This window comes from Xyrauchen texanus, chromosome 1 (assembly GCF_025860055.1).
Source record: "Xyrauchen texanus isolate HMW12.3.18 chromosome 1, RBS_HiC_50CHRs, whole genome shotgun sequence".
Lineage (NCBI taxonomy): Eukaryota > Metazoa > Chordata > Actinopteri > Cypriniformes > Catostomidae > Xyrauchen > Xyrauchen texanus.
The window spans coordinates 1344302-1355347 of NC_068276.1; the positions used below are offsets into that span (position 1 = coordinate 1344302).

At 51.1% G+C, this 11046-nt stretch overlaps 1 protein-coding gene across 1 annotated transcript in view; it reads left to right on the forward strand.

Annotated features, from left to right (window-relative positions):
• LOC127648401 (histone H2A-like) overlaps positions 1-11046 on the forward strand; it is a 374379-nt gene that overhangs the window by 157831 nt on the left and 205502 nt on the right. The window lies entirely within an intron of this gene.

Below are 11046 nucleotides of genomic sequence, written 5' to 3' on the forward strand. Positions count from 1 at the left end.
AGTAATTCAACGGGCCGGAGTCAATTATTCAGCTAATACCATGGTTACCCCCTCTTGAGACATCATTCAGTGTTGTATAAGAAAACATATTCTGGTTTTCGTCCCTAAAACTCTCTTGTGAGTGGAACTACTTTCTTCCACCTCGGAGTCAGCGTCTTGCTTTAATACAATCCGAGCCTTCATTACTAGTTTGAAAACGTTACTTTGGAACTAGTAACGGAAGATTGCGCTGTTCAGCATTTGAATAACAAGGTAGTGTGTGTGCATCTGTGTGCGTGTATGTGTGTGTGTGTGAGTGAAAGTGAGGAAGTGAGAGATCACATGTGGAATTAACTGTTTGGAGTGGTTCTTGTGGGGAATAACTTTGCTTCAAATTGCCAAAGTTTAAGTTAACCTATTGCTTTGGTCTGTGACTTGTTTCAAGCTGCTGCATTTATAGCCAGCATTTGAGAAGGGACCATTATGTGATTGTAATTGCTGCATTACTCTGCATGTTCAACTTTTATTTCCGTCAGGATGCCACTTGCCCGTGCAGTGCTTTCTGAAAGGGTCAACTCAGACTATGTATTTAAAAATGCTGCCCATAGCGGCTTTTTATTTGTGCAAGGCCATATTGCAATTTTAGTCTTATTAACACCCATCATGCAGCCTTGATGTTACATCATACAGATGTCTCAGAGATCAACGTTACAAGTTTTTGTCTCATATTCCCTGTTTTTTGTCTTGTCTTTTATGTTGAAATTCTTGTTTAGTTCCTGTTACCTGTTAGTTTTGTAGTCCTTTGTTGTTTAATTTTATGATTGGTTTCCCCTGATTGTTCCCACAGGTGTTCCTCGTTCCCTTGTTTGCGCCCTGTGTATTTAAGCCCTTGTTTTCCCTGTTTCCTTTGTCAGTCTTTGCATGTTTTGTTTGATGCTCTGTGCTTGGTTCCCTGTGTTTTGGAGTTAGTTTGCTTATTCTTTTTTAATAAAGCTGCGTTTAGATCCTCATTCCTTGTCTGCCTCATCACAGAAAGACTAAACCTCCGAAATGGATCTAGCAGTGTTCTTCCTCAGAGCCTTCCATGGCTCCGCCCTCAGTGACTTCCACGGCTCCTCCCCCAGAGTGTATTCCTCCCGCAGCTCCGCCCGCTCCCCCAGAGACTATTCCTCCTGCGGCTCCACCCACTCTCCTAGAGACTATTCCTCCCGTGGCTCTGCCTGCTCCCCAGAGACTATTCCTCCCGTGGCTCCGCCAACTTCCCCAGAGACTATTCCTCCCGTGGCTCCGCCCGCTCCCCCAGAGACTATTCCTCCCGCGGCTCCACCCGCTCCCCCAGACTATCCCCCCGGACTGGGTCAGGCAACCTGGGAGGCGGCCACAGGACAGGGACTGGGTCAGGCAGTGGAGCCGCTGTAGGAGGAGTCACTGGTAAGGCGGATGGAACCGCAGAAGGAGGAGTCTCTGGGGGAGCGTCTAATAGTCTATATATAGTCTATCTCAGCACAGCATCTCGTTCCACTTATTTCAGGGAACAAGGGTTACACTTCGTAACCCGAGACGTTATCTCATTCAGTTCAGATGGGCACAGTGGGGTAATTCATACACTAGTTTCTGTTCAGGAAGCCCCATTCTTGATTCAGACGAGATTTATTTTCTCTTGCAGAATGGAGCAATAGAGGAGATTCCTACTTCTCATTCAGAGTGCATTTTTACAGCCATTATTTCCAGATTTAAAATGTGGCTTACACACGATTCTGTATTTGGAACATTTCAATTTCACTCTAATGAAATGTCAATTCAGGATGCTGATGCAAAAAACAAATCATTTCAAGTGTATCAGGTGGAATGGTTTGTGACAATATATAAGAAGGACATTTATATTTAGATTGTGCTAGTAAGAGCCATGACAAAGGTCCAATGACAGTATCCAGTGGAACGTCTAGGTTACGTATGTAGGGAAGGTTACGTATGGAGGGAACGAGACGTTGTGTCAGAGAAGCGACACTAGGGGTCTCTCTTGAGCGCGGGGGGGGGGGGGCACGGCCTGGGTGTGATAAGCCAGGGAAATGGCGTCGACAACCCAGTGGGCGAGTCTCTGTTGGAGACAGCATTCCCTTTCTGCTGTCCCCCAAAGCAGACGAAGAGCTGCTCAGAGCGTCTAGTGCTCTGTGTGCGGTCCAGGTAGATACGTAAGGCACGTACTGGACACAGCAGTGAAAGGGCTGGATCTGCCTCCTCCCGGGGCAGTGCTTGCAGGTTCACTACCTGATCCCTGAAGGGTGTGGTAGGAACCTTGGGCACATAGCCCGGTCGCGGTCTTAGGATCACGAAAGTGTCTGCCGGACCGAACTCCAGGCAAGCGTCGCTAACAGAGAACACATGCAGGTCCCCGACCCTCTTGATGGAAGCGAGCGTGATCAGCAGGGCGGTCTTGAGAGAGAGGGCCCTGAGTCCAACTGAGTCAAGCGGCTCGAAGGGGGGTCTCTGGAGTCCCGTAAGGATGACCGAGAGATCCCAGGAGGGGAACAGGTTAGGCCGGGAGGGAGCTATCCTCCGGGCACCTTTTAGGAACCTGACGATTAAGTCGTGCTTACCAAGAGACTTTCCATCTACCGTAGTCATGGTGGGTCGCGATAGCGGCGACATACACCTTGAGGGTGGAGGGGACAGCCTCCTCTCCAGCCTCTCCTGAAGAAACACGAGCACTGACCTAACTGCACACTTCTGCGGGTCTTCGCTCGGGAAGAACACCAGTCCATCGAACGGACGCCACTTTAGGGCGTAAAGATGCCTGGTAGAGGGGCTCTGGCTTGGCTGATTGTATCTACGATGGTAGATGGTAGACCGGCTAGATCTTCCGCGATCCCGGCCCAGGGGCCAGACGTGGAGGTTCCAGAGGTCTGGGTGCGGGTGCCAGAGCGTGCCCCGTCCCTGAGAAAGAAGGTCCTTCCTCAGGGGAATTCGCCAGGGAGGGGCTGTCGTGAGGAGTGTGAGGTCCGAAAACCAAGTCTGGGTAGGCCTAGTAGGGGGCTACCAGAGTGACTTGCTCCTCGTCCTCCCTGACCTTGCATAGCACCTGTGCAAGAAGGCTCACTGGGGGAAATGCGTACTTGCGCAGCCCCGTGGGCCAGCTGTGTGCCAGCACATCTGCCCCGAGGGGAGCCTCTGTCCGGGCATACCAGAGCGGGCAGTGGGAGGTTTCTTGGGAGGCAAACAGGTCTACCTGAGCCTTGCCGAACCGGTCCCAAATCAGATGGACCGACTGGGGGTGGAGCCTCCACTCCCCTCCAGGCAAGCTTTGTCTTGACAGCACGTCTGCTATCACATTGAGGTTGCTGGGGATGTGAGTGGCGCGCAGTGACTCCAGTCACTGCTGACTCCAGAGGAGATGACGGGCGAGCTGTGACATGTGGGGGGAGCGTACTCCGCCTTGGCGGTTTATGTAGGCTACGACCGTGGTGCTGTCTGTCCTGACTAGGACGTGTTTGTTTCGAGTTAACGGGAGAAACTTCTGCAGGGCCAGACAAACAGCCAGCAGCTCTAGGCAGTTGATGTGCCAGCGCAGCGGGCCTCGGTTCCACCGGCCTGCGGCTGCACGCCCGTTGCACACGGCGCCCCAACCCAATTTGGAAGCGTCGGTTGTGACCAGAACGTGTTGGGACACCTGCTGCAAGGGTACACCTGCCCTTAGAAAGCAGAGGTCTGTCCAGGGTTTGAAGGTTTAGCAGCAGGCAGAAGTAACTTACGTTGTGCGTGCCGCGGCACCATGCTCGTCTAGGGACTCGAGTCCGGAGCCAGTGCTGAACAGTGGGGATTTCTTTAAGACTGCAAGGGAAGGTCAGCTTCCCCTATAATGTCAAAAAAATAATGGTCAAATATGTACTATTGTGTAAACAATTTATTGACTAAAAATGCGTTAGAACACATTCATCTCGAAGACGAGTTTGCTCAGAATCAGCTACATTACATATAGTAGGTCGGCTGACTCGATTTACTTCTCATACATTCCCGTAGCGTCAGTGCATTTCCCTGTTGAAGCCGAGCGTCCATTGACTTCAATGGGGCTGCTCTGAACAGTTTTTTCAGTGCTCCGAAAATAGACGGTCATTGGATAAATGCTGTGATTATGTCCCGCCCACGGACGCTCAGCGTCTCTGGGGGTGAATGAGGAGTGGGCTGGCCCGGACTCCGGGCTTCCGCGTGATGATTGGAGGATCTGTCGAAAGACTGCATATCCTTTTGATTGACAGCAAATCTGTACTATAAGAAGTCACTGAAGCTATTTCGCTCTCAGTCCCATCGTGGATTTCTCAAGTGTAGTCGAAAGGCAAACTGCTGCAACCTATTTCTTTATATTTGTTTGGCGAAATTGCTAGTCAATTTGCATAATACATTTCACACAATTATACACCACATTCCTTGTTTCAGTTTTACCAAGTTTAATAGATTTTGTTTTAGAGTGTTCATTCGTTCGTTCGTTCATTCATTCATACAGTAGGCTAGGCTAGCGTCGTACGGGTGAAACTGCGCACGATGGCAGACGGTGCTAATATTGTCGACCTGATTTTGGCGAAGCCATTTGAAAGTCTTCCTTACGAGGAAAAAATTAGAATTAAACAGCAGGACAGATCAACACCTAAGATTGATTTAGTGCAAAAAATAGGGTAAATAAGTTTATAATGTAGGCCGAAAATGAGCTTCCCCTCTTTGAAAGACCAGCAGCCGCCACTGGTGCTGAAGTGGTCTCATATGCATCAACCCCAGCGGCGCGGAGGATGCCATATGCCCCAGGAGCTGTTGGAGACGTTTTAGCGGGACCACGGCACCTGGCTTGAAGGAAGCGAGGCATTTCAGCACTGACCGAGCACGCTCGTTGGAGAGACGTGCTGTCATTGAGACTGAGTCTAACTCCAGACTGAGAAAAGAGATGCTCTGGACCGGGGAGAGCTTGCTCTTTTCCCGGTTGACCTGAAGCACCTGGTCTCTGTGTGCGCATAGTAACTCTCGAGAGTGAGTCAGTATGAGCCAGTCGTCGAGGTAATTGAGTATGCGTATGCCGGCTACTCGGAGCGGGGCAAGAGCTGCCTCTGCGACTTTCGTGAAGACGCGAGGGGACAGAGACAGGCCGAAGGGGAGGACTATGTACTGATACGCCTGGCCGTCGAACGCAAACTGTAGGAAGGGTCGATGTCGAGGGCAAATTGGGACGTGGAAGTACGCGTCCTTCAGGTCTACCGCTGCGAACCAATCTAGATGCCGGATGCCAGATAGAATTTGTTTCTGGGTGAGCATTTTGAACGGGAGTTTGGACAAGGTCCGATTGAAAACTCGCAGGTCCAAGATCGGTCGTAAGCCGCCGCCTTTCTTGGGTACAACAAAGTAAGGGCTGTAGACACCCTTCTTCGTTTCGGTTGGAGGGACAGGCTCTATCGTGTCCTTTAATAGAAGGGAGGCGATTTATTCGCGCAGGGAATGGGCATGTTGGCCGTGTACTGCGGAAAAATGTACGCCCACGAAGGGGGGCGGAGACCTGGCAAACTGAATTGCGTAACCAAGTCAAATGGTCCGGTGCAGCCAGCGTGACGGGTTGGGCAGTGAAAGCCACAACTCTAAGCTCCGTGCTAAGGGCACCAAGGGGACGAGTTTTTTGGACGCATCCGGGCGGGCTTCGCGAGCGGTGCGGAACAGGTAACGCAGCGCCGGGAGGCAATGTGGCGTCCCGAGGCTCGGTGGTGAGAATAAACTCAAAGCACTTACCTTGCTCCGCGCACCCGGCAGGGGGCGGGTTCGTGACTGAGGAGGAGGTCTGATGCTGGCATCCTCTGGACTCGTCTGAACCGGCCGGCAGGGGAACAGTCGTGAGGCTGAAGGCGGGGACACCGCGTCCATGGAGCCGGGACTGTTGAGGCCTGAAAGCAGAGTGCCGTGAGAACAGCATTTGTGGGCCAGGTGACCCCAGAGACAACAAGGAAATAGCTCTATAGAGTGTAACGAATTTAACAAAAAATTCTCCTCCCGGCCCTCCACCGGGGAACGGAGTGGTCTTACCAACTCCGGAGCTAACGTCTCAGTCTCTGGGTCTGTCATCTCAGGAGTGCCTGGGAGCCTTCTGGGTCCTCAAGGGGGTCCGTGAGACGATGGGCATCCAACTTCTGCGGGGGGCTCAACGCTGGGGCTGAGAGCTGGGCCCACTCACTTGTTAGTTGAGGCGGAGCACCACTTTCTTTCTTTCTTGAAAGCCGCAGGAGGACGCCCTCGGCGAGCAGACAGGGCATGGCCCCTGGCGGCAGGTTTGCAGCAGGGCAGGATGCTTTTTTTGCTTGAAAATAGCCTTCGTCTGTTTCTTCACCACTGAGGACTGCTGGGCGAAGTCGTCAAGTGGTGTCGCCGAATGGACGGAGCTGGGAGACGGGGGCGTTTGAGAAAGCATGCTTTGTCTGCCTCCCGTACTGCCTGTCCATCATTGCATTTCTGGACCACGGAGTGGCCATCGCCTGTTCGAGTGCAGTTCCTGCAGCACGTCAAGAACAGGACTACCCAAGTGCAGATTTTGAAGTGCCCTGGCCCGGTGGACTTGCAGGAGGGGGCCATAGCGTGCAGGGGGGAGCGGTCTGGGACCGTTCTACCACCGAGGGTAGTGAGAGCGGAGGAGCGAGGAAGCTGGGCTTGCTCAGCTCGTCATGCACGTCCGGGAAGGAATCCAGGGGGGGGGCGCGGCTGTGAGCGGCGCATATGCCCGCGGAACCAAGGCTCAGACTGGGCGGAGACCCGAAGTCAGGCTCAGACTGGGCGGAGACCCGAAGGTGGCGGCCCAGGCGAGTTATCCGCATCCGACGCCGCTGTTACGCTCTCCGATGCAGCGGTGATGTCATCATCCAATGCTGGGGAGCTCGAGGGACCGGACGGTAGGCCGTTAAGCGGACCGCACTAATCCCGAGCTCGAGGGAAGCAGGCAAGCGTGCTGGGGAGGCGGGAGGTTTTCGGGGGGATTTATCCGGCGAAAGCGTCCCGTTATTCTCCCCAGATCGTTCTCCATCGCCCACGGCGCCTGCCTCAATCCCGTAGGAAGGAGGCGAGGCGCAGGGGGCGGCTGAGATGGCTCTCTCTCACTACAAGAGAAAGCAGAGATCGCAATGCTGCCGCAGCTATGTTCTCACACTGAAAACATAACCCATTGGAGAGAATGCTCATCCCGAGCTCGGACAGAAACAAGCAAGCGTGCTGGGGAGGCGGGGGGTTTCGAGGGGGTTCACCCAGCGAAACGGAGCCCATCATTGTCCCCAGATAGTTTTCATCGCCCGCGGCGCCTGCCTCAATCCCGTGGGAAGGAGGCGAGGCGCTGGGCGGCTGAAGCGGCTTTCTCACTACAAGAGAAAGCCTACGACCGCTAATGCTGTCATGGCTATGTTCTCGCACTGAAAACATAGACCATTCATAAAAACGCTGCCTGCGTGTGATCGCAACCCAGGAATGCAAGGCAGTTTTTATGACCGTCAGAGGTGGGGAGACATCAACCACATCCAGAAACTACACAGGGGTGGAAATATCGTCTTTAAAAAGACGCGTCCTGAGAAGGACGTTCAACGCCGCTGTGTTTTGCTCTTTAGAGCGAAATTACTCTTTCAGAATAACTCTTTCGAGTTGTCTGCGCTGTCGAGCGCCCAGGGCAAGAATGCACAGCCGTGCACGAAGGAGAAAGCCGCTGTTATGCGCCGTCAGATCCAACAGCATGCAGAGCGTCAGAGGATTAACCAGGAACTTGGTGTGTAACTCGCAGCAGAGTTCATGCACGACCATCGGCTCGAAGAAATTTTCTGAATGAACTCCCGTATTTGCGCCGCTTAAATACCCGTATGTCCGGGGGCGGGACATGCAAATACTGGTTGCCAACTCTCATTGGCCTTTTTTCATAGTCCAGAGGTGAATATCGGCGCTCAAGAGAGACCCCTAGTGTCGCTTCTCTGACACAACGTGGAGAGAGAGACAGAAGGGGAATGATGGTTTCTGCGTGGTCGTATTTTCAGGCACATGGTTGTAGCGACTTACTACTAACAATAATCAATTTATTTTATACAGCACCTTTCTTAAACTCAAGAGCAATGGCAAAGAGTAAACACATCAATTAAACAAATACACAGATACTGGTACAAAAGGTACAGTATTGACTGCTACCACGTTAAGCATCATATTTTTTCTGTCATCCTTTCTATGCTCCATCCGCCTTCGGCTCTGTATGCATGTGAAAAAAGCTCTCTACAACTGCTCAATTGTTCTCTTATCCGTCGTCGAGGAGGACCCTGTCTCTACTCCCACAGTGGAGACCCCGTGACCAGCCACGGTCAGTGAGCCAATGCCTGCAGCCCCGAACGTCAGCGAGCCAATGCCTGCAGCCCCGGACGTCAGCGAGTCAGTGCCTGAAGCCTTGAACGTCAGTGAGCCAGTGCCTGTAGCCTCGACCGTCCCAGAGCCAGCGCCAGTAGCCTCGACCATCCCAGAGCCAGTGCCAGTAGCCTCGACCATCCCAGAGCCAGCGCCAGTAGCCTCGACCATCCCAGAGCCAGCACCTGTAGCCATGACCATCCCAGAGTCAGCGCCTCCCGAGCCTCCCAGGGCTCCGCCTCTCGAGCTTCACAGTGCTCCGCCTCTCGAGTCTCCCAGGGCTCCGCCTCTCGAGTCTCCCAGGACTCCGCCTCTTGAGATTCCCAGGGCTCCACCTCTTGAGCCATCCCGTGCTCAGTCTCTCGAGCCATCCCGGGCTCCGTCTCTCGAGCCTTCCAGGGCTCCGCCTCTCGAGCCTTCCTCGGCTCCACCCCTCGAGCCTTCCACGGCTTCAATCTCAGCTCTGCCTCCAGAGCCTTCCTCAGCTCCACCTCCTGAACCATCCTCGGCTCGGCCTCCCGAGCCTCCCACGGCTCCACCTACCACGGCTCCGTCTCCAGAGCCTTCTACGGTTCCGCCCTCCATGGCTCTGCCACCAGAAACCTCCATGGCTCCGCAATTCAGAATACTTAGAAACCTTAGAAGGGTTAAAGAGGTTTTTGAAAAACTGGAGAAATTATTCAAAGAGCTCCACAGAAGCAGGCAGTGACAAAGAGGGGGGCAGTGTCAGATTCTTGATAGTGGAAAACAGAGTTCGGGGTTTACAATTAAACTATTTGATTTCATTAAGAATGATCAATAATAATTTGAATCTCTAAGAGGTCAAATAAAATTGGATTCAGATCAAATTTACATTTACATTTACATTTATGCATTTGGCAGACGCTTTTATCCAAAGCGACTTACAGTGCACTTATTACAGGGACAATTCCTGTGGAGCAACCTGGAGTTAAGTGCCTTGCTCAAGGACAAAATGGTGGTGGCTGTGGGGATCGAACCAGCAACCTTCTGATTACCAGTTATGTGCTTTAGCCCACTACCCCCCACCTACTTGACTTTTATTATAAGACATGTTGTTATGTTTATAACACACAACACCATGGGGGTCAATCTGACTACTGAATCAACCTGATCAGTTTGCTAAACCCCCTTAAATATCCAGACCAAATTAAACAAATCATAAATAATAGTCTGTTCAATTGGAATTTATAATTCAATAATTCAATAATAATGAAATCCTGCTACTTAGGCCACACTTTCTTAGGTGTTTGTGAAGATTTGCTCTTTAAAACCCCATGAAGATGGAGTGGATGAGAGTGGGGTAGTGGGAGAGAAGACACATTTGTAATGTTGAAAGGGAATGGGTGAGATAGTAACTTTCCATTCATTCTCTCTGTGGTGTTTGTAATCTCAGGTAGAGATGTTAATTGTGTGATAGTGTCTGCTCTCGCAAAGCATCCTTGTTCCCCAGGGAGTTCTTCCCACTGAATGCAGACAGCTTGGCACCCCGCCTTGCACACCGAAGCACAGGCATTTTCTCTCCTCCCCATTTGAGTCGGATGAGAGTGAAATGTTGCATACGATGTGCACTGTTAGGGCTTTGCAAGTTTATGTCGACAGCACAAGTCAGTGCCGTAAGTCAGAACAGCTGTTTGCATGCTTTGTGGCCACACCAGAGGTGTGTCGGTTTCTTAACAGAGCCTCATTGGCTTGTTGATGCAATTTCGAGTGCTTATGAGGTACGCGGTTTGCCTTCTCTTTTGGGTATTCGGGCTCATTCTACAAGGAGTGTGGCATCCTCATGGGCTTTGGCTAAAGGCACATCTCATTTGTTTACATATTTTGTCAGATTTTATACTCTGTATGAGGGTTGAACTCCTGCTTCTTATGTTAAATGTTCTCTCTGTTGGAAAAGGGGTGAAATTATAGTTCATATTTATTTAAGTTAGCTTTTGTGCTGCTATATGTGCTTGCCGCATGAGCTGAAATAATTCACAGCTACTGTATGCATGGCGCTATGATTTATCGTTCCCAATGTGTCATTATGCAGCACAGAGTGATCTACAAAAGGGAACACTGTATAGCTGGACATGCTCACTTGTTGCAGTATGGGCTCGTGGCTCTTGCAGAAAATCTGAGTGATGGCGCTGAAGACGAGCACTTATAAGGACCCCGTGATGTAGCTCCTTAGGGGCATCGTTTCAGCGCCATCAGCCAATGAATTGGTGTGATTGTATAAGGACTTCAAACCACATGTTCATTGATGTGTTCCCAGTGTGTCACTATGCAGCATCTCGTTCCTATGCAGGGAACCAGGGCTACATACGTAACCGAGGTGTTTTTTGTGTGTGTGTCTAAAACAGATTAATAATGTACATTTTGGCCTTCCATAATATAGTGACGTATGGGGCTCTCGCACAACCCCTTGGGAGTGAAAATGGGTTGAGTATACATGTATGTGTGTGACTACTTCACATCTAAGTGTTTTCATGCAACTGACTTAACATAATCCTTTCAAGCCTTGGTATTAATATAATAATAATCACTTTTGGTTTTGGTTAATGTTGCAGACTGAAGATCTGAACACTCTTGATCATTGTGGTCTGGTATGAAAACTTAAAATAAAATAAAGTCCCACTTTCTGCCATTTCCTCAAAACTGACAAAATCTCCTCTGCTGATCTGA